At 42.5% G+C, this 23,254-nt stretch overlaps 1 protein-coding gene across 1 annotated transcript in view; it reads left to right on the plus strand.

Annotated features, from left to right (window-relative positions):
- The first annotated feature begins 313 nt into the window (after window positions 1-313).
- LOC132823209 (short transient receptor potential channel 7-like) overlaps window positions 314-23,254 on the plus strand; it is a 152,991-nt gene continuing 130,050 nt past the window's right edge. The window contains exon 1 of the mRNA XM_060836814.1: window positions 314-397. The gene's annotated coding sequence lies outside the window, so the exon portion shown is untranslated. The remainder of the gene's footprint in view (window positions 398-23,254) is intronic.

Here is a 23,254-nt window from a genome sequence, read left to right on the forward strand (position 1 = left end):
TTCCCTTTTATGTTAGCGAGCAGAAACTCCGAGTGTGTCAGTGGTTACATTTGGTGACGTAAACGAGCTCGCCTGGACCCTCCTGGTAACTTGTTGAAGATGACAGGCGAGGCTTGAATCAGGAGGGGGACCTTTCGCCGTCAATGAGAGAGCCGAGCCAGCTTCAGGCCAGTTGCTGCAAATTCAAGCCCAGGACATGAGCAGCGACGAACCAGCGGGCGCTGCTGATGTCAGAAAAGCTCGCAAGGAACAATGTGGTCCCGAGGAGCCGCCTCAACCTGTCCGGAGCGTGTCTGCCAGCCGGCGATGAGCATCACACGCCTGTGCACACAGACAGCAAGTCCCAGGATCTAGACCAACACGGCGCTGACGGCGACTGTCTGGGACAGCAGGGGATGTAAGTACTGTCCGCGTTAAGAATACTGGCTGTGCAAACCGGGTGTGTACGGTCATGAAAGTTTGTTCTAACGGTTGCATGCTGCTTTGGTACATCTGCAAGCCGCGAATTGAGGCATGCAGCATTAATTCAGGCAGAGCTACTAACCTTTCATATGAGGCTTTTTGTTTCTATAAGGGAATTGGTAAAACTAGGTAAAACAGGGAAACTTGTTTGATACGGGCTGCCTCAAATAAGCACCAAGGACACCGTTTCATTTTAACCCAGTACAGTGTATGAATAAATTGCCTGATATCGCCAATCTGTTCCTGCGGCTGAGGGTACAGCAATCTGTGTCCTGCGCTCATTCCACCCACAGTCGTAGGTAATGTCTTACCCTGACAGGGATATTGCTTGACTATCATTTTAATCAGAAGTGTAACAACTGGGTTTTTCTGAGGTGAGTCTGTAGGTCCCAGTCACTCGGACAAAAGAAAAGCAGTTGCCCCCTGCTGGTAACAAGTCTTGTCATTTGGTTGTAACATCACCTTGAGATTCCTTTTTCCGATCCGTCTGTATCCCAGCCCACGAAAGACTCGCGGTGTTCGAGAGCCTGTCTGTGAGCGCGCAGCTTGGGATAATTGAAATAATTATAAAATGTCAGTGTCTCCTCCAGTATAATACAAAAGGTTGAGCATTTGGAAAGTATTTGCACGGCCGCACAATAATGAACAAATCACGGTTGCTGTAAAATAGTGAGGATAGTGGGATTCATGCATGAACCTACATTTAAGGGAAGTCGGTCAGGAAAAAGCTTTGACAAGGTTCATTAGTACCTTTTAGGGAAGGAACTCCTGACCTGACCTGGCCTATATGTGATTCCAAACCGACAACAATGGTTGCCCCTAGGCAATGTTGAATGGCCAATAACGCTGGCCGAGCCAGCGACACCTCATCTTGTGATTGAACATTTTTAAAAAGTACCCTAGCAGGTAATAACACTTCTGGGCTGTGTGAAGGATGGAGTACGTAAGGTTCTCTCAAGTCTGAGAGAAAATGTTCCTGTAGATAGATCTCCTGAGTTGCCTAGATCAAAGTCAAGACCTGTGTAGAGACTGTATCCCAATAGATGAAACAGCAAAGACAGCCGTATCATACGGAGCGTGTGAGAACACTTATTTGAAATTAATTAAACGATACGCCTGAACAGGGTAACATTATCAACAGTATGATGGAACTGTTGCTTCGGGGAATAGTCGTGGATTGAAAGCAAATATGTGTAATTTCAAGCTTCCAGCGCACTCGAAATGAACCCCCTGTCGCCAGCTCTGACAGTTCCATTTATAACACTTGTTGTCTTTGTGACTTCCCCTGAAAAGGAGATGGAGTGCGGGGGTAAGCCGGGCACCGATCTGATCAGCTTTCCATACGTCTCCATGCGAAAGCTGACCACAGAGAACACTGTTCTGCCCCGAGGTTCCCATTTCTCTCGTTCACCTATCACAGAAAATCCACAGCAACAGCTCGGCAATTATTTCAACGTTTGAAGAGAAATGAAAAGCCCCCGAACTAGAACAAGCTGAAGTTGGAATTCAATTAGACTCTGTGACAAATGTTTACTTTCCTTTTTTTTCCTTCTCTCACTGGCTCCTTTATGTACTCGCAGCCTTCATCCGTCAGCTGGCTAGCGCTTGCTGAACCAAAACTAATTTGAATCATTTGTAATTATATTTAATATTTATCGTGTTAGCTATCATTCTGTGATCAGATGTTGCCGGGTGCACTTGGATTGTGGCAAGCGACATAGATTCCCTCCTCTGATCTCCAAACTGTAATCTCCAGTCAGTAAGTAAGACATTCTTCCAGTTACTGGGGTTAAAGGATGAAGGATCTTTTAGACATAAATAGGCGTCGTTTCTCCAATGGACTGGTGCACATTTTAATAGTGAAAGGCTGCAACATGTGGGCGGCACGGTAGCACAGTGGTTAGCACTGCTGCCTCACAGCGCCTGAGACCCGGGTTCAATTCCCGCCTCAGGCGACTGACTGTGTGGAGTTTGCACGTTCTCCCCGTGTCTGCGTGGGTTCCCTCCGGTTTCCTCCCACAGTCCAAAGATGTGCGGGTCAGGTGAATTGGCCATGCTAAATTGCCCATAGAGTTAGGTAAGGGGTAAATGTAGGGGTATGGGTGGGTTGCGCTTTGGTGGGTAGGTGTGGACTTGTTGGGCCGAAGGGCCTATTTCCACACTGTAAGTAATCTAATGTCACTTCCTGGTGGGTGTCCCAAAGGTGAGCAAAAAGGGACTGGCTGGTGAGTTTTAAGAGTCTCTTTCTAAAGTTGGGTAACAGTTTAAACTGGGGAGTAAAAGTGTGTCAGAGAATTAGTTAAGCTGCTCAACTGTTCGAACAATATTTCCAATCTTGAAATCTAAGTTGTTAAATGTAACACAGTAAAGGTGGCAGGGCAAGGAATGTGTTGTTGCACAACACAAAAAAACCTATCAGCTTTATTGTCACATGAGTACAGTGAAAAGTTTACAAGTCACCATTTACTGCGTCAGAAGGGTTTTTGTCTGAAACATCGACTCTTCCGCTCCTCGGATGCTGCCTGACCTGCTGTGCCTTTCCAGCAACACATTCTCCACTCTGATCTCCAGCATCTGCAGTCCTCACTTGCACCATCTGAGGAACCAAGGTCCCTAGGTACCGATTCTTAAATACAAATTCTGAGGAGGAAAAGTTATAAGAATAAAGAAATAAAATGTCCAGCAATTAATTAGAAAAACAGAGAAATGAATCCTCCCAATCCAGACTATACAGGGCTTTACCTTGGGGCTGGGAGTGCTTGGAGTCATGTCCATGCTGAGACCAGGAGTTGAGTCCTCATATTGGGGGGAGCTGGTAAATACCAGTGTAAACCATCGTTTCCATCTATCAAGTGTGTGCCTGAAACTCAGAGAGCTCTGGGTCCTGAATTAATAAGCTGGAGTCAGAGCTTAAGACATTGCAGTGCTTTGGAGGGGGAGGAAAATTTCCTGTACACTTTGTTACATTTCTTGGATTATGTACTTCAGATTTTGTTCCCAGTTGGAGACAGGAGGGTGTGATTGTAATTTATGAGGATCCAGATAGCAGGAAGGGAGGAGTCACAGTATCTGCAATAGTCCAGCTGCTTTGAGGTACTTGCAGCTCCTGTGGAAGAGAACAGGAACTGCAGGGTGCATGAGAAAACTGACCACATCACCTCGTTGCAAGGAACCATTTAAATGATGGGGACTATGGAGTATAAGGGAATATTGTTTTAACAGAGGAGGATAGTTAAGGGGCTAGATGCTGTTCTCTGCAGCCAAAACATTGTGCTGCCTACCCAGTGTCAGGGTTAAAGAGATCTATTCAGAAGTGGAGAGGAATTTGGAGTGAGACGGAAATGATTTAATCCACATCAACATAGCTGGGACTAAGAAAAAAATGATTCTGCTAAACATGTATGAGCAGATTAGAGTTAAAGTATAAGGCAAAACTACAAAAAGCACAGCATAAATAAAATCAGGAAGTTCGAGTATTAGGGAAAGAAGGTTATAATAATAGGACATTCTTCATCTGAACTGCTCTGGGACCAACTAGGTAATATTGACTAGAATGTGGCAGGGAGGGACAGAGTACTTAATGGTAATGATGCATCAAACAGCAGGAAATAATAGGAAAAATGAGTCACTCAATCTAAATGCATACAGCATCCACAATAAGATGATGAATAAGTGGCACAAATAGGAAGGAACTGTTTTGATCAAAACAGCATAGTACAGCTGTTTACAAGGTGAACGAGGTTGAAAAATAAAAATTCCTGGATGCATAACATTTTGGAAGGACAGGTAGAATGGAAAAGGAGGACAGATAGATGAAGAAAACATTTGAAGGCATTAGTAAGAAAGGGTCTTGGATCAGAAAATCAGAAAGTAGGATCAGTATGTGTGGGGGAATAACAAGGGTCAGTAAATCAGGTCAATAAAAGTAGTAGTTTATAGATCTTCCACCCCCACCCTCGCCCTCAACAGTAGTTATACAATTAGACAGATCAAGAAGAAATTATTGACACTTGATACTTGTGAAAAAGGATAGAGATTTTATTAGGCAATGACTCAGTTGACACCAACATATACCTGCCCAACCCAACCCATAAACAGAAAAGGACAGTTTAGAGACTGGAGAGCTGGAGAAAGCCAGAACAAGTTGTAAAAAATGTCAAGAACTGAAAGAAGTTTGGAAACCCTCCACAAGGCAGTAGAATGCATGAGAGTTGGTCACTTGAATTAAACAGGGCTGAAAATACACCAGCAGTATCAGAGAAGATCAGACCAGAATTAAGGAATTAAGAGGGCCAACATTAGGCCAGTAGTCTTAAAAGAAGGTGAGAAAGTGCCAAGAAAGATGAGAGAAGAAGACAGGACAGGGATCTAATTAGCTGAGTAAAAGAGGGGAGTATGACAGAAGCTGAACCTCCATTGGATGATAGTGATAGTCCTGAGAAAATGGAATAGATTAGAAAATAACTCATTTCCAAAAGAAAAGGAACTCACTTCCCAGCATTCAGTACTGCTAAATCCACCAGGGGCATAATAGGAAGATAAACTCATTGGGAAATCAAAGAAATAAAACCAACTTTTGTCCAATCAGATCAATGTAAAGTTAAATCAGAATGCAAAGAGTGTGGTACTGGAAAAGCACAGCCAGTCAGGCAGCATTCGAGGAGCAGGAGGATCAATGTTTCGGACATAAGCTCTTCATCAGGAATGTGGCTTGTGGGCCAAGGATGCTGGAAGATAAAAGGGAGGGGGATGGGTCTGGGAGGGAAGGTAGCTGGGAATGCGATAGGTAGATGAAGGTGATGGTGAAAGTGAGAGGACAGAGAGGTAGGTAGAGCAGATAGGTGGGAGAAAAGATTGACAGGTAGGACTGTTGGAGAGGGCGGTGCCAAATTGGAAAGTTGGGACTGGGATAAGTTGGGGGAGGTGAAGTCAGGAAACCATTGAAATCCACATTGATCCCATGTGGTTAGAGGGTCCCAAGGTGGAAGCATTCTTCCTGCAGGTGTTGGGTGATTAGGGTTTGGCAATGGAGGAGGCCCAGGACCTACATGTCCTTAGCAAAGTCGGAGGGGGTATTAGTGTTCAGCCACAGGACAATGGGGTTAGTTAGTGCAGCTGTCCCAGAGATGTTCTCTGAAACGATCCACAAGTTGGCATCCTGTCAAGTTTTCAACACCACAATCTTCAACCCTGCTGTCCAGCATCCGCAGTCCTCATTTTCTCATAAATCAGAATGCAAGTCCAGACAGGAAGCAATCACCAGATTATCACCCATTAACCCATCAGCTTTGGAAAAGTGCTCACATCTAGTACGTGGATCATATAACTAGGTGTTAAAGGGGTACAATGTGAGACAGATGGCACAGTTCAGCGAACAAACCCAGATGGCATTCCCAAAATGGACTTTGAAACCAGGTTAGGACAAAGTGAAGGCAGAATGTGTGTTATGTTTTTATACTGTATTAATTGGGAATACCTTCAGTAAAAATATGACAATGAACGCAGCACCACTCATGCTCTCAAGAAGGACCTAGCCTCACATGGCACAATTAACTAAAACCCTTTATATGCAACCTGGATTCAGTAATTGAGCAAGACAGGTATTTAGTATTATGGTTGGATGTTAGAAATAGCTGAAATATTAAGTTGACTGATACTTTTTCAACTTGTCTATCAAAGCTATTTTTCAATGCTAAAGGCAAATGTCCATCTTGCAGAAGTTAGACCACAGTTTCTAAAGGGAATTTTCTGAAGGCCAGTTATACAAAACACACAACTATGTACCATTGATCAGAAGTTACATATGTTTGCAAAAATTGAAGGCTGATATGTCACTGCATCTGAGAGAGTTATAGGTGTTGCCCTTTTGATGAGTCATTAAACCTAAGTCTCATCTGTCAAAGTATCCTTTGACACTATTTCACAAAAGTGCAGAGAAATTATCCCTGGTGTGTGAGCCCATATTTAATATCCCTCAATGAACTTGACAAAAAAAAATCAAATTACTGCTGTAGGAGATTGATACAAAAAGTTATAGTTCTTACATTTCAAATAGTGACTAAATTTCAAGAATAAGACCATAAGAAATAGGAGTGGAAGTAAGGCCATTCAGCCCATCGAGTCCACTCCGCCATTCAATCATGGCTGATGGGCTTTTCAATGCCACTTACTCATACTCTCCCCATATCCCTTAATTCCTTGTGAGATTAAGAATTTCTCAATCTGTGCCTTAACGTTCCAGCCTCCACTGTGCCCCGTGGCAGTGAATTCCATAGGCCCACCAATCTCTGGCTGAAGAATTGTCTCCTCATGTCCGTCTTAACTCGACCCCCTATAATTCTAAGGCTGTGCCCATGAGTCCTAGTATCTCTGCCTGATGGAAATAATTTCCCAGTGTCCACCCTTTCTAAGCCATGCATTATCTTGTAATTTTCTATTAGATCTCCCCTCAATCTTCTGAACTCTAACAAATACAATCTCAGGATCCTCAGCCGTTCATCATAAGTCAGGCCTACCATTCCAGGGATCATCCGTGTGAATCTCCGCTGGACACGCTCGGGTGCCAGTATGTCCTGAGTGTGGGGCCAAAACTGGACACAGTATTCTAAATGGGGCCTAACCAGAGCTTTATAAAGTCTTAGTAGCACCTCACTGCTTTTACATTCCAAACTTCTTGAAATAAATAACAACATTATATTTGCTTTCTTAACCACGGACTCAACTTGCACTAGCACTCCCAGCTCCCTTTGTACTTTGGCTTTATGAATTTTCTCACTGATTATAAAATAGTCCATGCCTGTGTTCTTCTTTCCAAAGTGCAAGACCTCACATTTGCTCACATTGAACTACATCAGCAATTTTTTGAACCATTCTCCTAAACTGTCTAAATCTTTCGGTAGCCTCCCCACCACCTCAGAACTACCTGCCTATCCACTTAACTTTGTATCATCAGCGAACCTCACCAGAATATCCTCAGTCTCTTCATCCAAATCATTTATATATAAAGTGAACAGCTGTGGCCCCAACACTGAAACCTGCAAGACACTACTTTTCACCAGCTGCAATTCTGAAAAAAATCTTTTATCCCAACTCTCTGCCTTCTGTCAGGCAACCAATCCTCAATCCATGCCAGTAGCTCACCTCAAACAACATGGGCCCTCTCCTTAGTCATCAGCCTCCCGTGAGGTACCTTATCAAAGCCCTTTTGATCACATCCACTGGGTTTCCCTGGTCTAACTTACTTGTTACCTCTTCAAAGAATTCTAACAGGGTATTTCTAAAGAGTACTTCTGTGGTGCCTCAATAGTAATTTGAGAAATACTTTTGAGATGTTTAATGGTTGTGAAAAGTGCTACATAAATAAGTTTTTTTTATTGATTTGGTTCATCTGTGAATTGGGTTTCCAAGAAGAAAGTAATTGCTGTTCCAATTCTATACATGAAACTGGTGGAATTTTGATTCGATTAGGATATTTTCTGTTAGCATTCTGTGCTTAGTAAGCAGGTAGGGGACCATTCATATTTTTATGGTGAATTGTCTTGCTTCCTATTTTGTTTTTGAGTGAGGGTTTGGATGAATGTTTGCCATTTTCTAACCATCAATCAGCAACTACTGTTGTGTTTGCCATACATGGAAGCTCTTCATAATCAGATTTGCTCCAAGATGAGAAAGGGAATTAAAATTAGATCAGTTTTCATGAGATAAATCGGACATTTTACATGTGTTTAAGTTACATTTACTGTATTCCAGGATGCTATTGATGATTGGCCAATCAGTCTTCAGTTCTCTGAAAAGGCAAACCTATCGTGAGGGATATGATTATTTATCCCTTCAATCCAACATCAGGATTTGGTCCTAGCTGAAAAAGCAATTGAAAGTTTACAAGAGATCTGTGCTGCAACTTGTGTAATTATATTAGGGCAAAGTTTAGCAATGGCTTGCATATTAATGAAAGTCACATAGGCCTTAACTCTAGTGAACCTCCACCCAAATTATCTGTGTTTAAGAAACTGAGATTTTCCCCGAAGGCAAGATAAATGAAACTTGCCCAAGCCATAATACAATCAAGTAGAATTTTAAATAAATTTTATGACGTGTTTGCTTTATTGTACCTTTTCCCCCATGTTTCCTTAATTTCTTTGCAGCAATTGACTTCCTCTAAGAAAGCCTTTCTCTGTAAATTGGGTAATGCAGTCTGAGTCTATGCAAATCTGAAATGTATGTGTGATATATTTGATATTGATATTTATAAGTGATCACTTATTGGCAGATGTGTTTGCACCAGAGCAAGCAATGCACTGTGAAAGCAGAAAATCATCCAACGTGGGTTTTTTCAGTCGTTTAACTTTGAGACTCAAGCATGATAATGGATTTCCCTGTATGTCAAATACCTTACTGACTGTAAAGAAAGCACGAGTGAACAGAGTCCCTGAAGCAGTTCGGAATTTTTTTCTCCACTAATTTAGAAGTTGCATTAGCATATTTGTTTGAAAATATTTCTACGCCTCCAGAAATCATGGGGGAATGTTTTCAAACAAATCAATTGAATATTCATATAAGAGCATTGTTAGAATGTACATCGACTTTGATATTTCATCTTAACAAAGCCATGACCCAGGATTCCCTAAAATCTTTTGTTATAACGTCAGTGTAGAAGTGAAATAATGTCATCTTTTCTTGCGGAAACTTACAAGTTACTGATTTATTTGATTTTTATTTTTAAGGCATTGCAATACACACGTTTCTTTTACCATTTGTACTACTACAGAGAATGATCAACAAGAGCTCTTTATTTACATTGGCGTTCCTATACAAAAGCCTAGCACATACAAATTTCCTAAATTTATATAAATAATGTACTGATGTTGACCTATGCCCAAATATTTAGCAACAGCACACCCTGAAGCACAAAATAGCGGTGTATGTGGTATTTCTGGAGTTTAGATTAGATTACTTACAGTATGGAAACAGGCCCTTCAGCCCAACAGATCCACACCGACCCACCGAAGTGCAACCCACCCAAACCCCTTCCCCTACACCTAACAGTACGGGCAATTTAGCATGGCCCATTCGCCTAACCTGAACATTTTTGGACTGTGGGAGAAAACCGGAGCACCTGGAGGAAACCCACACAGAGAATGTGCAAACTCCACACTGACAGTCGCCTGACGTGGGAATTGAACCCAGGTCTCTGGCACTGTGAGGCAGCAGTGTTAACCACTGTGCCACCATGCCATCCATAATTGTGATTATCTTCATGATTTTTTTTTCTCTTAAGGCCAACAAATGCTCAGCTTGCCAAAAATGCTCACAAGTCATCATTGAATAAAAATAAATTCTTAGCAATCTTTGTTCTATTCTTCGTCAAATTCAGTCTTTGTGCACCCAAACTATATTAGATCAAAGTGAACTCAACACATTTAGTTGACTAACCCTAGTTGGCAGTACTTTCCCAATGGGAGGTTCCTTGTGTCATAAAGATTTAAGTTTCATGGAGCAAAGACAACAGTCCATTTCCTAACAATTTTTGCTAGTTTTATATCAACGTTTAACAGCATCTAAGCAAATGAGCTGCCAAGTTATTCTTCATTAATTCCTGTCAGCTAGATCGGTGCCAAAAATAATACTAATTTCAGCATAATTTTAGCAGAAGTGCACTTGGAACACTCAGAGTCAATATACAGCATCAATTTCTGCTGGAAAATTGCATTTTATGGTGAGCTAAGCCTTGATGTTGCAGCTTAATCAGTTTCAAGACAAGACATTAACAAAAACAATTAAGATGTTCAACTATAAAAAGCTATTCTGTTATGACAATTATTCATTATTACTGCAGCAAACCTCACTGGTCCAAAACTATAGCAGCTGAAAAATCATTTAGAATAGCTGTAACATTTATTATTAATCAGCTGTAATGTTATGAAATGAGAAAATCTCATGCCATCAAGATTTTATCGTCACTCAGTTCTGATTCCATTTATCTTTATTATGCTAATGACCTAAGATTCTGAAAATGGAGATCATCCAGTAATGAGCAAATATTGTGTAAGTGATATATTTAAATGTTGAAGTCATTTGTAAAACTATGCTCAATTTTCATTATGGATTGTTCTGGAATGCTTTATCTGTAGCCTAAGCTAATATCTGTGTGTAACAATAGTCTCCGGCTTCTATGAACAATTCGGGAAAGTGGGTGATCTAGAGCAGCCAAGCTATCAGAGGAATAGTTTCTGTTTGATGTTTCAGAAAATCTCAGCAGAACTCCATTCTTTCAGGCTTTATCATCCATGTGAATGGAGTGAAGATCTGGGAAAGATGCCCCCCGCTTGATTTCACTTAGCTGAATGTTCAGGCTGAAGGGATATAGCAAACTGAGCTCTCCCAATAACGAAAAGAAGATAATAGACTTTCCAACCAAGTAGTCCCATTTGGACCTGGCCTAGAAAGCCAGCTTCAGGAGTCCTTTCAACCTGAACTCAGTGCACTCAGAATCCAGGACCTCAGGAGGATGTGACAAATAAGTGATATAACATTTTCGGACATTTAATCTACAGTGCAGGAAAATGGATTAAATCTTACCTTCCTTTTGTGCCACTGTTCTGCCTTATGATTAAAACTGCATAACACAAAGCGTGATGCAATTCCCAATGATTAATGTCAATGCTACTACACTTTGAGAAAAACTTCAAAGTCTGCTCCTGTAAAACTAATTACTTGACTGCTAAAGCAGGACTTGACAATAGAGACACTTTTTAACCATCGAGGCACACATTATGGTACGTGCTTCCACATGCACCCAAAGATCTGTGGGTCAAGAATTGAGCACCTACAACAAAAACCCACAACTCTAAGTAAGATTCACCTCAATTCAAGGATCCTCTGATGATAACAACACCAGGATCCATATTCTAACTGACCCAGTATTCTCCTGCAGAGGACAGCTTTCAGTTCCTTTGATTTCTCTCTTCTATCTCCTTAATATCTGTTCTTTAACAGTCAGGAGTATGCTGAAATATACTTTACTGCCTGGGTGAGTGCAGCTCCAACAACAAGGGTGGCACGGTGGCTCAGAGGTTAGCAGTGCTGCCCCACAGCACCAGGAACGCAGATTCAATCCCTTTCTTGGACAACTGGCTGTGTAGAGTTTGCATATTCTCCCCATGTCTTTGTGGGTTTCCTGAAGGTGCTTCCTCCCACAGTCTAAAGGTGTGCAGGTTAGGTGGATTGGCCTTGGGAAATGCAGGGTTACAGGAATAGATGGGGGGTGGGGGGGTTCTGGGTAGGTTGCTCTTCACACGGGTGGTTTGGACTCAATGGGCCTAATGGTTTGCTTCCACAGTGTAAGGATTCTATAACACACAAGAAACTTAACTCTCTCCAGCCTGCACAATTGGTGCCCCATCTACACCTTCAAGATTCACCATTTCCACCACCAACATACCCTGGCAGCAGTATGTACCTCAACAGGATACATTTTGGATGACTATTGACCTGAAACATGAATACAGTGACTACAAGAGCAGTTCATTTTGTTTTATTCATTCATGGCATGAGGGCGTCCCTGGCTGGACCAGCATTTAATGCCCATTCCTAAGTGTCCATAGAGAGCTAAGAGTCAACCACATTACTGTGGGTCTGGAGTCACATCAAGGCCAGACTAGGCAAGGATTGCAGTTTCCTTCCTTCAAAGACATTAGTGAACTAAGTGTTTTTTTTTCCTGACAATCAACAATGGATTCATGGTCATCAGTTAATTCTAGTTTTTTTTTAAAGTGAATTCAAATTCCACCATCTGCCCAGGTCCCCAGAACATTACCTGGGTCTCTGGATTAACAGTCCAGTGGTAATGCCATTAGGCCATCACTTCTCCCATAGAGGCTAGGAATATCACTGCGAGTAACACTTCCTGAATCCCCAAAGCCTGGCCACCAACTAGACGACACAAAAGAGGAGTATAGTGGGACACTGGCCACACTGAAGAAGCTTGATAATGGACAAAGCAGTCCACTTTATAGGTACCACATCCACAAACATTCAGTCATTTCACCAGCAACCATCTACAGCAGCAATGTATATAATCAACAAGATGCACAACAGAAATTTTCCAAAGATTCTCAGCACCTTCTAAACACATGACCACTTCCATATAAAGGACAAGGGCAGCAGAAATTTGGGAATACCACCACCTGTGATTTTCTCTCTAAGTCACTCACCATCCTGACTTGGAAATATATCACTGTTCTTTCACTGTCACTGGGTCAAAACCCTGGAACTCCCTTCCTAACAGCATTGTGGATCTGTATACAGAGCATAAATTGTCACAGTTCAGAAGGCAGCTTACCACCAGCTTCTCAAGGGCAACTAAGTTCAGGTAATAAATGCCAATCCTGCCAGTGTTGCCCACATCCCATGAATAAATTTTTTAAAAAGCTTGAAGCCCGATATAAAGAATACATGTCCAATAGTATCATGGGCGGCACGGTGGCACAGTGGTTAGCACTGCTGCCTCACAGCGCCTGAGACCGGGGTTCAATTCCCAACTCAGGCGACTGACTGTGTGGAGTTTGCACATTCTCCCCGTGTCTGCGTGGGTTTCTTCCGGGTGCTCCGGTTTCCTCCCACAGTCCAAAGATGTGCGGGTCAGGTGAATTGGCCATGCTAAATTGCCCGTCGTGTTAGGTAAGGGGTAAATGTAGGGGTATGGGTGGGTTGCGCTTCAGCGGGTCGGTGTGGACTTGTTGGGCCGAAGGGCCTGTTTCCACACTGTAAGTAATCTAATCTAAAGTAATCTAATCTAATCCTCATATAAGCAAAACAGCTTACTACTTTAAGACAGCCTAAAAGCACAAGGGGCAAACAGTTGGCATGTCACAACTAAACTGGGAAAAGTGTGTTAAAAATCATGCCCCACTGCTTCACAAGCCATCACATAAAATATAAATGTAGAAATCCCAATGAGATCATCAAACTCATCAATGTGCCTGACTGACTGATATTCAGGGCCAATTCACATCAGATCTTTCCGGAACAGTAAAAAATAACTAGTTATGGCAACCCACTCAACTAATAGGAACAGTGAAAATTAAGGATTTCTAATTTATTTTTATTAATTTATTATAAAAATTAAACTATACCCCTTCAAAGCCCCAAACAAACATATACACTCAATTGTGATTGAAGCAGACAAAAAACAAATTTAATGCATATAATATCTGTGGAAAAAAATAGTATAGACTGGGTAATCCAAGTTCTAAGGAGCCAAAGACCATAATGTAGAAAGTTTTTTTCTTGACTGTCATTTTGATTTCTATAATAATGCTGCACTGCTGTCTGTAGAATGATGGTTGTTCTTTGATTCAATGATTGAACAAGCGAGTTTCGGTCCTTTCTTGTAGGAGTACTTTCTTTTAAGCTTACTTGAGTTTTCTGTCCTTTCCCCACATAGAGTAAGACAGAGAAACAGAGGTGCAGATTTCAACTGTATGCAGCTCAACCAACCAGAGGGCTGTTGTCAGGCAGAATTCGCTTAACTTGAAAAAATGTTTAGTGCCACTTATTCTCGAACTGTCCCTCCTATTGCTTCCAAAAGGCAACATCGTATTGCACAATTCAACGATTTATATAGGACTTGATTTTATAACTCGGAAAATTCACTTATTTCAACAATAGCAATTCAACTACTGTATCAGTTTAGACAAACATAGAAAATATGTGGTTTGTTACATGGGTGAAGAATGAACATGCAGCTGGTGACAGCAAGCATAGAACAGAAGAGGGTGGAGTGGATAGGTGGAAAATAAGATAGGCAGGTAGGACAGGTCGTGGGGACAGTGCTGCGCTGGAAGTTTGGAGCTGGGATGAGTTGGGGGAAAAGGAAATGAGAAAACTGTTGAAGTCTACATTGATGCCCTGGGGTTGAAGTGTTCCGAGGTGGAAGATGAGGCGTTCTTCCTCCAGGCGTATGGTGGCGAGGGAACGATGGTGAAGGAGGCCCAGGACCTCCAAGTTCTCAGCAGAGTGGGAGGGGGAGTTGAAATGTTGGGCCACATGGCGGTGTGGTTGATTGGTGCGGGTGTCCCGCAGATGTTCCCTAAAGCGCTCTGCTAGGAGGCATCCAGTCTCCCCAATGTAGAGGAGACCGCATCGGGAGCAACGGATACAATAAATGGCATTGGTGGATGTGCAGGTTTCCTCTACACTGGGGAGACTGGACGCCTCCTAGCAGAGCGCTTTAGGGAACATCTCCGAGACACCCGCACCAATCAACCAGACCGCCCTGTGGTCCAACATTTCAACTCCCCCTCCCACTCTGCCAAGGACATGGAGGTCCTGGGCCTCCATCACCGCCACTCCCTCACCATCCGACGCCTGGAGGAAGAACACCTCATCTTCTGCCTCGGAACACTTCAACGCCAGGGCATCAATGTGGACTTCAACAGTTTCCTCATTTCCCCTTCCCCCACCTCATCCCAGTTTCAAACATCCAGCGCAGCACTGTCCCCATGACCTGTCCTACCTGCCTATCTTCTTTTCCACCTATCCACTCCACCCTCCCCCCCGACCTTTCACCTTCATCCCCTCCCCACTCACCTATTGTACTCTATGCTACTTTCTCCCCACCCCCACTCTCCTCTCACTTATTCCTCCACTCTTCAGGCTCTCTACCTGTATTCCTGATGATGGGCTTTTGCCCGAAACGTCGATTTTACTGCTGATTAGACTGGGGCTATCTCCCCTGGTGCATCGGAGGCTGAGGGGTGACCTTATAAAGGTTAATAAATCATGAGACGCGTAGATAGGGTGAATAGCCAAAGTATTTTCCCCAGGATAGGGGAGTAGGAAGCTAGAGGGCATAGGTTTACGATGAGGTTGAAAGTTTAAAAGTGACCTGAAGGGCAACCTTTTCATGCAGAGGGTAGTGAGTATATGGAACAAGCTGCCAGAAGTGGTAGTTGCAGGTACAATTACAACATTTAAAGGGCGTTTGAATGGGTACCTAAATAGGAAGGGTTTAGAGGGACATGGGTCAAATTCTGGCAAGTAGTACTAGATTAGTTTAGGATATCTGGTTGGCATGGGTGAGTTGGACCAAAGGTTCTGTTGCTGTGCTGCACAACTCTGCAACACTATAATAAATTGACCAAAATCTAGTGAGCAGAGTGTATATTTGTCTCACCAGGTTGTATGTGCTGGTTTTGGAATAGCTACAACATTAACATTAACATTAACAACTCACCAAAGGACAAAGGAGAATTGGGTTGGTGTAGGAATTCATTCTCAGTACTCCAGGGAATAGTCTTTGCTAAAATATTCAAGAATTCCAATCTCAACTGCACCACATATATCAGAGGCATCAGCTCCCCATATTCTCTCTCCACATGTCTCCATCAGATTTCATCATTGTAGTTGCCAATGTGGCCCTGACAGCAAGTAATAGAATGACCTCAAAGTTTAACCTGAAGAACAAAAACACAAAATATTACTGCACACCAACAGCATTCTCTATAAATCTACATAAAGACTGCCATCTCAGTCTCCAATATCTCACCCTCCCAACAATATCAGTTTGATTAGCTGCAGTTTATTAAGAGAGCAGGTCCCTCATGAATATCTCACATGTATTGGCAAGTCAAACCCCTTTGCTGATTAACAGCATGCTCCAAAACTAGGGCTAAAAATTCTGAACTCTGCAGAAAATAGTTCACCAATAATCCCTACCACCATACCTACTGTCCCAATATCAAGTGAAGCATTTTGCTCAACAGGACAGATAAGATGAATATACTCATTTGCCTCTTCTAATTCAAATATGACCACTCAATCCTGGCACAGGAGTTCTGAGATATTGACAAATGTTTCCATGTGTCACCGTATGCAGTCAATAACCTGAAGAATGCCTCCATTAGCTCTAGCTCTTTACATGTGATGGAACACTCAATCTACCCAGTCTCAGGCATCACTATTAGTGTTGCAGCTGCTTGGAATTCAAGTCTGGAATTAACCTGCTATACAATGTAGTGATTGTAACAAGGTTAGCCAACTGAGCCTCTTAGAATGAGATACCTGTTTGAGGCTGTTTGAGGTCGAATCAGTGAGCCCTGGCTGACAGATAAGAACAGGAGTGTCAGACATCCTGTTCACTCTGAGAGCTGGCTCTGAGGGAGCTGGATTAGTGTCAAGGGCTGTCCATGTGTAAGTAAAGGGTGTCTTGGTGAAAGGATCCCAGCTTCTGTGGAGTTATTTCTTGCAACCTATCCAAAACAATCCTCTACATGACATGGCCTTTGTTCATTATCTGCAAAGTCTGACAGAGATTCAGATCACATTTTAAAACAGAGATACCATGAACTTGAAAGGAAATTTGTCTGCCTGAAAATAACTATTGATCCTGTCCATCATCTGATGCAATTGGTATCATCCATACAACAATAACATGCATTTCAAGGGCTTTTAGCATATAGACGTATCATGAGGTCCTTCACAAATTACAAATATACAAGGAAATGGGCACTGAACCAAGAAAGGAAACTCTGGGAGAAGGAACCGAATAAACAGCTCTATAATTCTATAATGGCTGAAAAGAGAGTGTAAGTTTTGGAGTATGATTTATACAGAGTAGAATAAATCAGCTTGAAGGTTCTGCCACCCCTGATGAGGAAAAGGGAGATGGATCTACAGAAATCAATGGAACTAACGTTCAAATTTCTACAGAGTCAATCCACATTCCATTCCACTTCCAATAAATGTCAACATTCCATTTACCTTTATAATCACTTGCTGTTCCTGCACATTAATGTTTCTTAATTCATTTACCAGGACATCATGAGTTCTTTGAAGAAGTAACAAAGAGGATTGATGAGGGCAGAGCAGTAGATGTGATCTATATGGACTTCAGTAAGGCATTCAACAAGGTTCCCCATGGGAGACTGATTAGCAAGATTAGATCTCACGGAATACAGGGAGAACTAGCCATTTGGATACAGATCTGGCTGAAAGGTAGAAGACAGAGGGTGGTGGTGAAGGGTTGTTTTTCAGACAGGAAGCCTGTGACCGGTGGAGTGCCACAAGGATCGGTGCTGGGTCCTCTACTTTTCATCATTTACATATATGATTTGGATGCGAGCATAAGAGGTACAGTTAGTACGTTTGCAGATGACACCAAAATTAGAGGTGTAGTGGACAGCGAAGAGGGTTACCTCAGATTACAACAGGATCTGGACCAGATGGGCCAATGGACTGAGAAGTGGCAGATGGAGTTTAATTCAGATAAATGCGAGGTGCTGCATTTTGGGAAAGCAAATATTAGCAGGACTTATATACTTAATGGTAAGGTCCTAGGGAGTGTTGCTGAACAAAGAGACCTTGGAGTGCACTTTCATAGCTCCTTGAAAGTGGAGTCGCAGGTAGATAGGATAGTGAAGAAGGTGTTTGAAAAGCTTTCCTTTATTGGTCAGAGTATTGAGTACAGGAGTTGGGAGGTCATGTTGCAGCTGTAAAGGACATTGGTTAGGCCACTGTTGGAATATTGCATGCAATTCTGGTCTACTTCATATGAGAAAGATATTGTGAAACTTGAAAGGGTTCAGAAAAGATTTACAAGGATGTTGCCAGAGTTGGAGGATCTGAGCTGTAGGGAGAGGCTGAACAGGCTGGGGCTGTTTTCCCTGGAGCGTCGGAGGCTGAGGGGTGACCTTATAGAGGTTTACAAAGTTATGAGGGGCATGGATAGGATAAATAGACAAAGTCTTTTCCCTGGGGTTGGGGAGTCCAGAACTAGAGGGCATAGGTTTAGGGTGAGAGGGGAAAGATATAAAAGAGACCTAAGAGGCAACTTTTTTACGCAGAGGGTGGTACGTATATGGAATGAGCTGCCAGAGGATGTGATGGAGGCTGGTACAATTGCAACATTTAAGAGGATTTGGATGGGTATGTGAATAGGAAGGACTTGGAGGGATATGGGCCGGGTGCTGGCAAGTGGGACTAGTTTGGGTTGGGATATCTGGTCGGCATGTTCGAGTTGGACTGAAGGGTCTGTTTCCATGCTGTACATGTCTATGACTCTATGAAATCTGTCTGTAACGTTGAGTTCTACAACCTCTTTCCATTTTAGTATACTGCGTCTCTGTTTTTCCAGTCAAAGTGAACAAGTTCACATTCTTTTCATATTCAACTCGAACTATCAATGTTTTGATGTCAAACTTAACCTGTATATAACCTCTTCCAGACTCTCTATCCGCTCTTAACAATTTATTTCCGAAGTGTCATTGGCAAATCTGGCTACCATACATTTAGTCACTTCATTCAAAGAATTAATACATATTACAAATAGGTGAAAGTCCAGCTCTGATCCCTTTAACCCTTCACTCATTACAATTCACTACACAAAAAAAATCAATTTATCTGCCTATCCTCTGTTTCTTGTTAACTAACAAATCCTTTACCAATGATAATATGTTACCCTTCTGTTACCCCCATATCACATGCTCCTATGTAATAGCCTTGAGTGGCATTTTATCAAATATATTTTGGAAATCCAAATATAACACATGTACATGCTCCGCTTTATCCACCTTCTTGTTAGTTACTCAAAAATTGATTAGTTAAGCTGCTTTCCCTTCGACAAAACCAAGTTGGCTCTGCCTGATCACACTATGCTTTTCTAAATAATCTAACATAACCTGCTTGGTAATGATTCTAGCAATGTCCATATGACAGATCTTAGACTAACAAGCCAATAGTTTCTTGCTTTCTGTTTCTCTCCTTTCCTGAATAAGGTATTGCCTTAGCTATTTTTTAAGCCAAGGTTGTTTTTGGAATCTAACATATTTTGAAAGTTTATAAACAGTGACTGTACTATCCAAAAGCCCTTTCTTTTAAGAACCTAAGATGCAGGCTATCTCGTTCTGGGACTGTCAGTTTCTCAGTCTAATAGTTTTCCCAGCACCTTTTCCTTAGTGATGGTGATCGTCTTATATTCCTCCTTCCCATTCACCTCTTGAGATTCAAGTATCTTTGGAAAGTGTGCCAAACCTCCTACAGTGACGACAGCCACAAAATACTGGTTGAACATTAATTCTTTATTTTCCATTATTAAATGCTTGAGTCACTCTCTGGAGGACCAAAACTAATTTTAGATTTTTTTTCCCAATTAAGTACTTACCAAAACTCATACAATACATTTATATGTTACAAACAAACAATTTCTAACTACAGGTATCCTCCACCTTTCGAATGTCTGCTTTACACAATTTTACTTTTATGAAAGACCTACGTTAGTACCTGTTTTCACAAATCCGAGGAGGATTTTCACTTTTACGAGAAACACCGATACTTTTTCCCAGAGAAATCATGCACCTTTGATTTACGCCAGTTTCAGCTTACGGAAGATTTCCTGGGAACACTGTACTTTTGGATAGTGGAGACTACTGGTACTCTACATACCCTAATTTTTGAAAGTCATTTTTTGCTGTTTCTCGGATCTGATCAATCTGCTGATTGAGCCTAATCTTTGTAGATTTATATTGTGTTTCTTTCAATGATGATACTCTGGTTAACTTCCCTGTTTAGGCATACATTCTTCTCAAAGAGTTATTCTTTTTCCCAATTTTAGACCCGTTCTAGAACCTACCATGCCTCAAACAATTTACCCGCCATTGAAATATCCTAGAATGGACCAGCATCCAGGTGCCAACGCCATTTTAAAAGACTGTTGGACACTAAGACCAGCATCAGTCTGGACCTGCCCTGCCAGATCCTGTCATATGGCCCGGACATGGCACAAGCAGAGGAATTGGCACCTCTCTTTACAGGCAGGGACCTGGAAGAACTGCTGGACAGGGTGATTGATCTTGTTCCCCCAGGACCAGCAGTGGAGGCCGCAACAACAGATCATGTCAGTTTAGTCAGAAGTTGCTATGCAGGTTAATGCACTCTCTGTCATCTGAAGGAATGCACAGCACTGTATAAGGAAGGTCAATGACCTTCTCCATGCCTCAGGGTAAGTTCAACTATCTTCTCTCCAATACTTCACACTCATGGTATCTCTGTTACCGTACCCATCTCTGACCAAAGCTCATTCTCTACCACACTCATACTGGCTGCAACATAGAGAAGGAGCAGTGTTATAGATCTTCTCTTACTTTACTATCACCCCTCAAACCCCAATCCCATGAGTCCCCTTTGCTTCCTATTCACTGAGCGATGCCAAACCTGCTGTGCCACATGCATTCATCTCTCTTAATACTTGCCTCTCTTTCATTCCAGGAAGAAAACAACCTACAATTGGGTAGAACTGATTTTGACCAGCCCCAGGGGCTGACTGACTCTATCCAACCCCCTAAACTAGTATCAGAGGCTGTTCTTTACTTACTGTGCCAATAACCCCTGACCAAAGGCTCTTTCCCTACACTTGACAATGGACTGCTGACAATTATGACAAACTTCTTGGATTTGTGTCTACAGCGATGGAGCTTCTCGTCAAAAGGAAGAAGGTAGCTTACATAAGGTGGAGGAAACTAGGGTCAAGCTCAGCTCTAGAGGATTGCAGGCAGGCGAGGAAAGAGCTCAAAAATGGTCTGAGGAGAGCCAGGAGAAAGGCTTGGCAGAACAGATTAGGGAGAACACAAAGGCATTTTACACTTATGTGAAGAATAAGAGAATGGTCAAAGAAAGAGTAGGGCCGATCAGGGATAGCATAGGGAACTTGTGTATAGAGTCTGAGGAGGTAGGGGAAGCCCTAAATGAGTTTTTTGCATCTGTCTTTACGAAAGAAATGAGCTTTGTAGTGAATTAAACCTTTGAAGAGCAGGTGTGCATGCTGGAATGGATAGAGATAGAGGAAGCTGATGTGCTGAATATTTTGTCAAACATTAAGATTGACAAGTCACCAGGCCCGGACCAGATTTGTCCTCGGCTGCTTTGGGAAGCGAGAAATGCGATTGCTTCACCACTTGCGAAGATCTTTGCATCCTCGCTCTCCACTGGAGTCGTACCTGAGGATTGGAGAGAGGCAAATGTAATTCCTCTCTTCAAGAAAGGAAATAGGGAAATCCCCGGCAATTACAGACCAGTAAGTCTAACGTCTGTCGTCTGCAAGGTGTTAGAAAGGATTCTGAGGGATAGGATTTATGGCCATCTGGAAGAGCATGGCTTGATTAAATGCAGTCAACACGGCTTTGTGAGGGGCAGGTCATGCCTCACGAATCTTATCGACTTCTTTGAGGATGTGACTAGAAAAGTTGATGAGGGTCAAGCTGTGGATGTGGTGTATATGGACTTCAGCAAGGCATTTGATAAGGTTCCCCATGGTAGGCACATTCAGAAGGTCAGGAGAAATGGGATACAGGGGAACTTAGCTGTCTGGATACAGAATTGGCTGGCCAACAGAAGTCAGCGAGTGGTAGTAGAAGGAAAATATTCTGTCTGGAAGTCAGTGGTGAGTGGTGTTCCACAGGGCTCTGTCCTTGGGCCTCTATTGTTTGTAATTTTTATTAATGACTTGGAGGAGGGGATTGAAGGATGGGTCAGCAAGTTTGCAGATGACACAAAGGTTGGAGGTGTTGTTGACAGTATAACGGGCTGTTGTAGGCTGCAGCGAGACATTGACAGGATGCAGAGATGTGCTGAGAGGTGGCAGATGGAGTTCAACCTGGATAAATGCAAGGTGATGCATATTGGAAGGTCAAATTTGAAAGGTGAGTACAGGATTAAGGATAGGATTCTTGGCAGTGTGGAGGAATAGAGGGATCTTGGTGTGCAGGTACATAGATCCCTTAAAATGGCCACCCAAGTGGACAGGGTTGTTAAGAAAGCATATGGTGTTTTGGCTTTCATTAACAGGGGGATTGAGTTTAAGAGTCGTGAGATCTTGTTGCAGCTCTATAAACTTTGGTTAGACCGCATTTGGAATACTGCGTCCAGTTCTGGTCGCCCTATTACAGGAAAGATGTGGATGATTTGGAGAGAGTTCAGAGCAGGTTGACCAGGATGCTGCCTGGACTGGAGGGCTTATCTTATGAAGAGAGGTTGACTGAGCTCGGACTTTTTTCATTGGAGAAAAAGAGGAGATGGGACCTAATTGAGGTATACAAGATAATGAGAGGCATAGATAGAATAGATAGCCAGAGACTATTTCCCAGGGCAGAAATGACTAACACGAGGGGTCATAGTTTTAAGTTAGTTGGAGGAAAGTACAGCGGGGATGTCAGAGACGGGTTCTTTACACAGAGAGTTGTGAGAGCAAGGAATGCGTTGCCAGCAGCAGTTGTGGAAGCAAGGTCATTGGGAACATTTAAGAAACTGCTGGACATGCATATGGTCACAGAAATTTGAAGGTGCATACATGAGGATCAATGGTCAGCACAACATCGTGGGCTGAAGGGCCTGTTCTGTGCTGTACTGTTCTATGTTCTATGTTCTAAATGCAAGACAACACAGCCTTATACTGTGAGCCCATTATCTCTGGCTGAGGAGCAAGGCACAAAAATGCAAGGCAAGGCAATGCAATGCAGGATGTTGTGGACATCCAGGAAGGCTCAGAGTGAGTGAACACAGTGATAGCAAGTGAACAAGCCAGAGGTGCAGCCTGGCTCTTTTCATGAGCTGGGTGTCTCTGAGTGCACAGTGTCCTTGCTGTAGTATGACAATGATAATTACCAATGCAGACCAAGGTGCAGCATTGAAGTAAAGACATGTACTGCAGGTTGATCAGAAATACCATGACATTGCTTAGAGGCGTCATATGTTGGATGCCAATGTCCATAGGCAATGAGGTGCATGTCCATGAGTTGCAGTT

The sequence above is a fragment of the Hemiscyllium ocellatum genome, chromosome 16, assembly GCF_020745735.1.
Source record: "Hemiscyllium ocellatum isolate sHemOce1 chromosome 16, sHemOce1.pat.X.cur, whole genome shotgun sequence".
NCBI classification, from domain to species: domain Eukaryota; kingdom Metazoa; phylum Chordata; class Chondrichthyes; order Orectolobiformes; family Hemiscylliidae; genus Hemiscyllium; species Hemiscyllium ocellatum.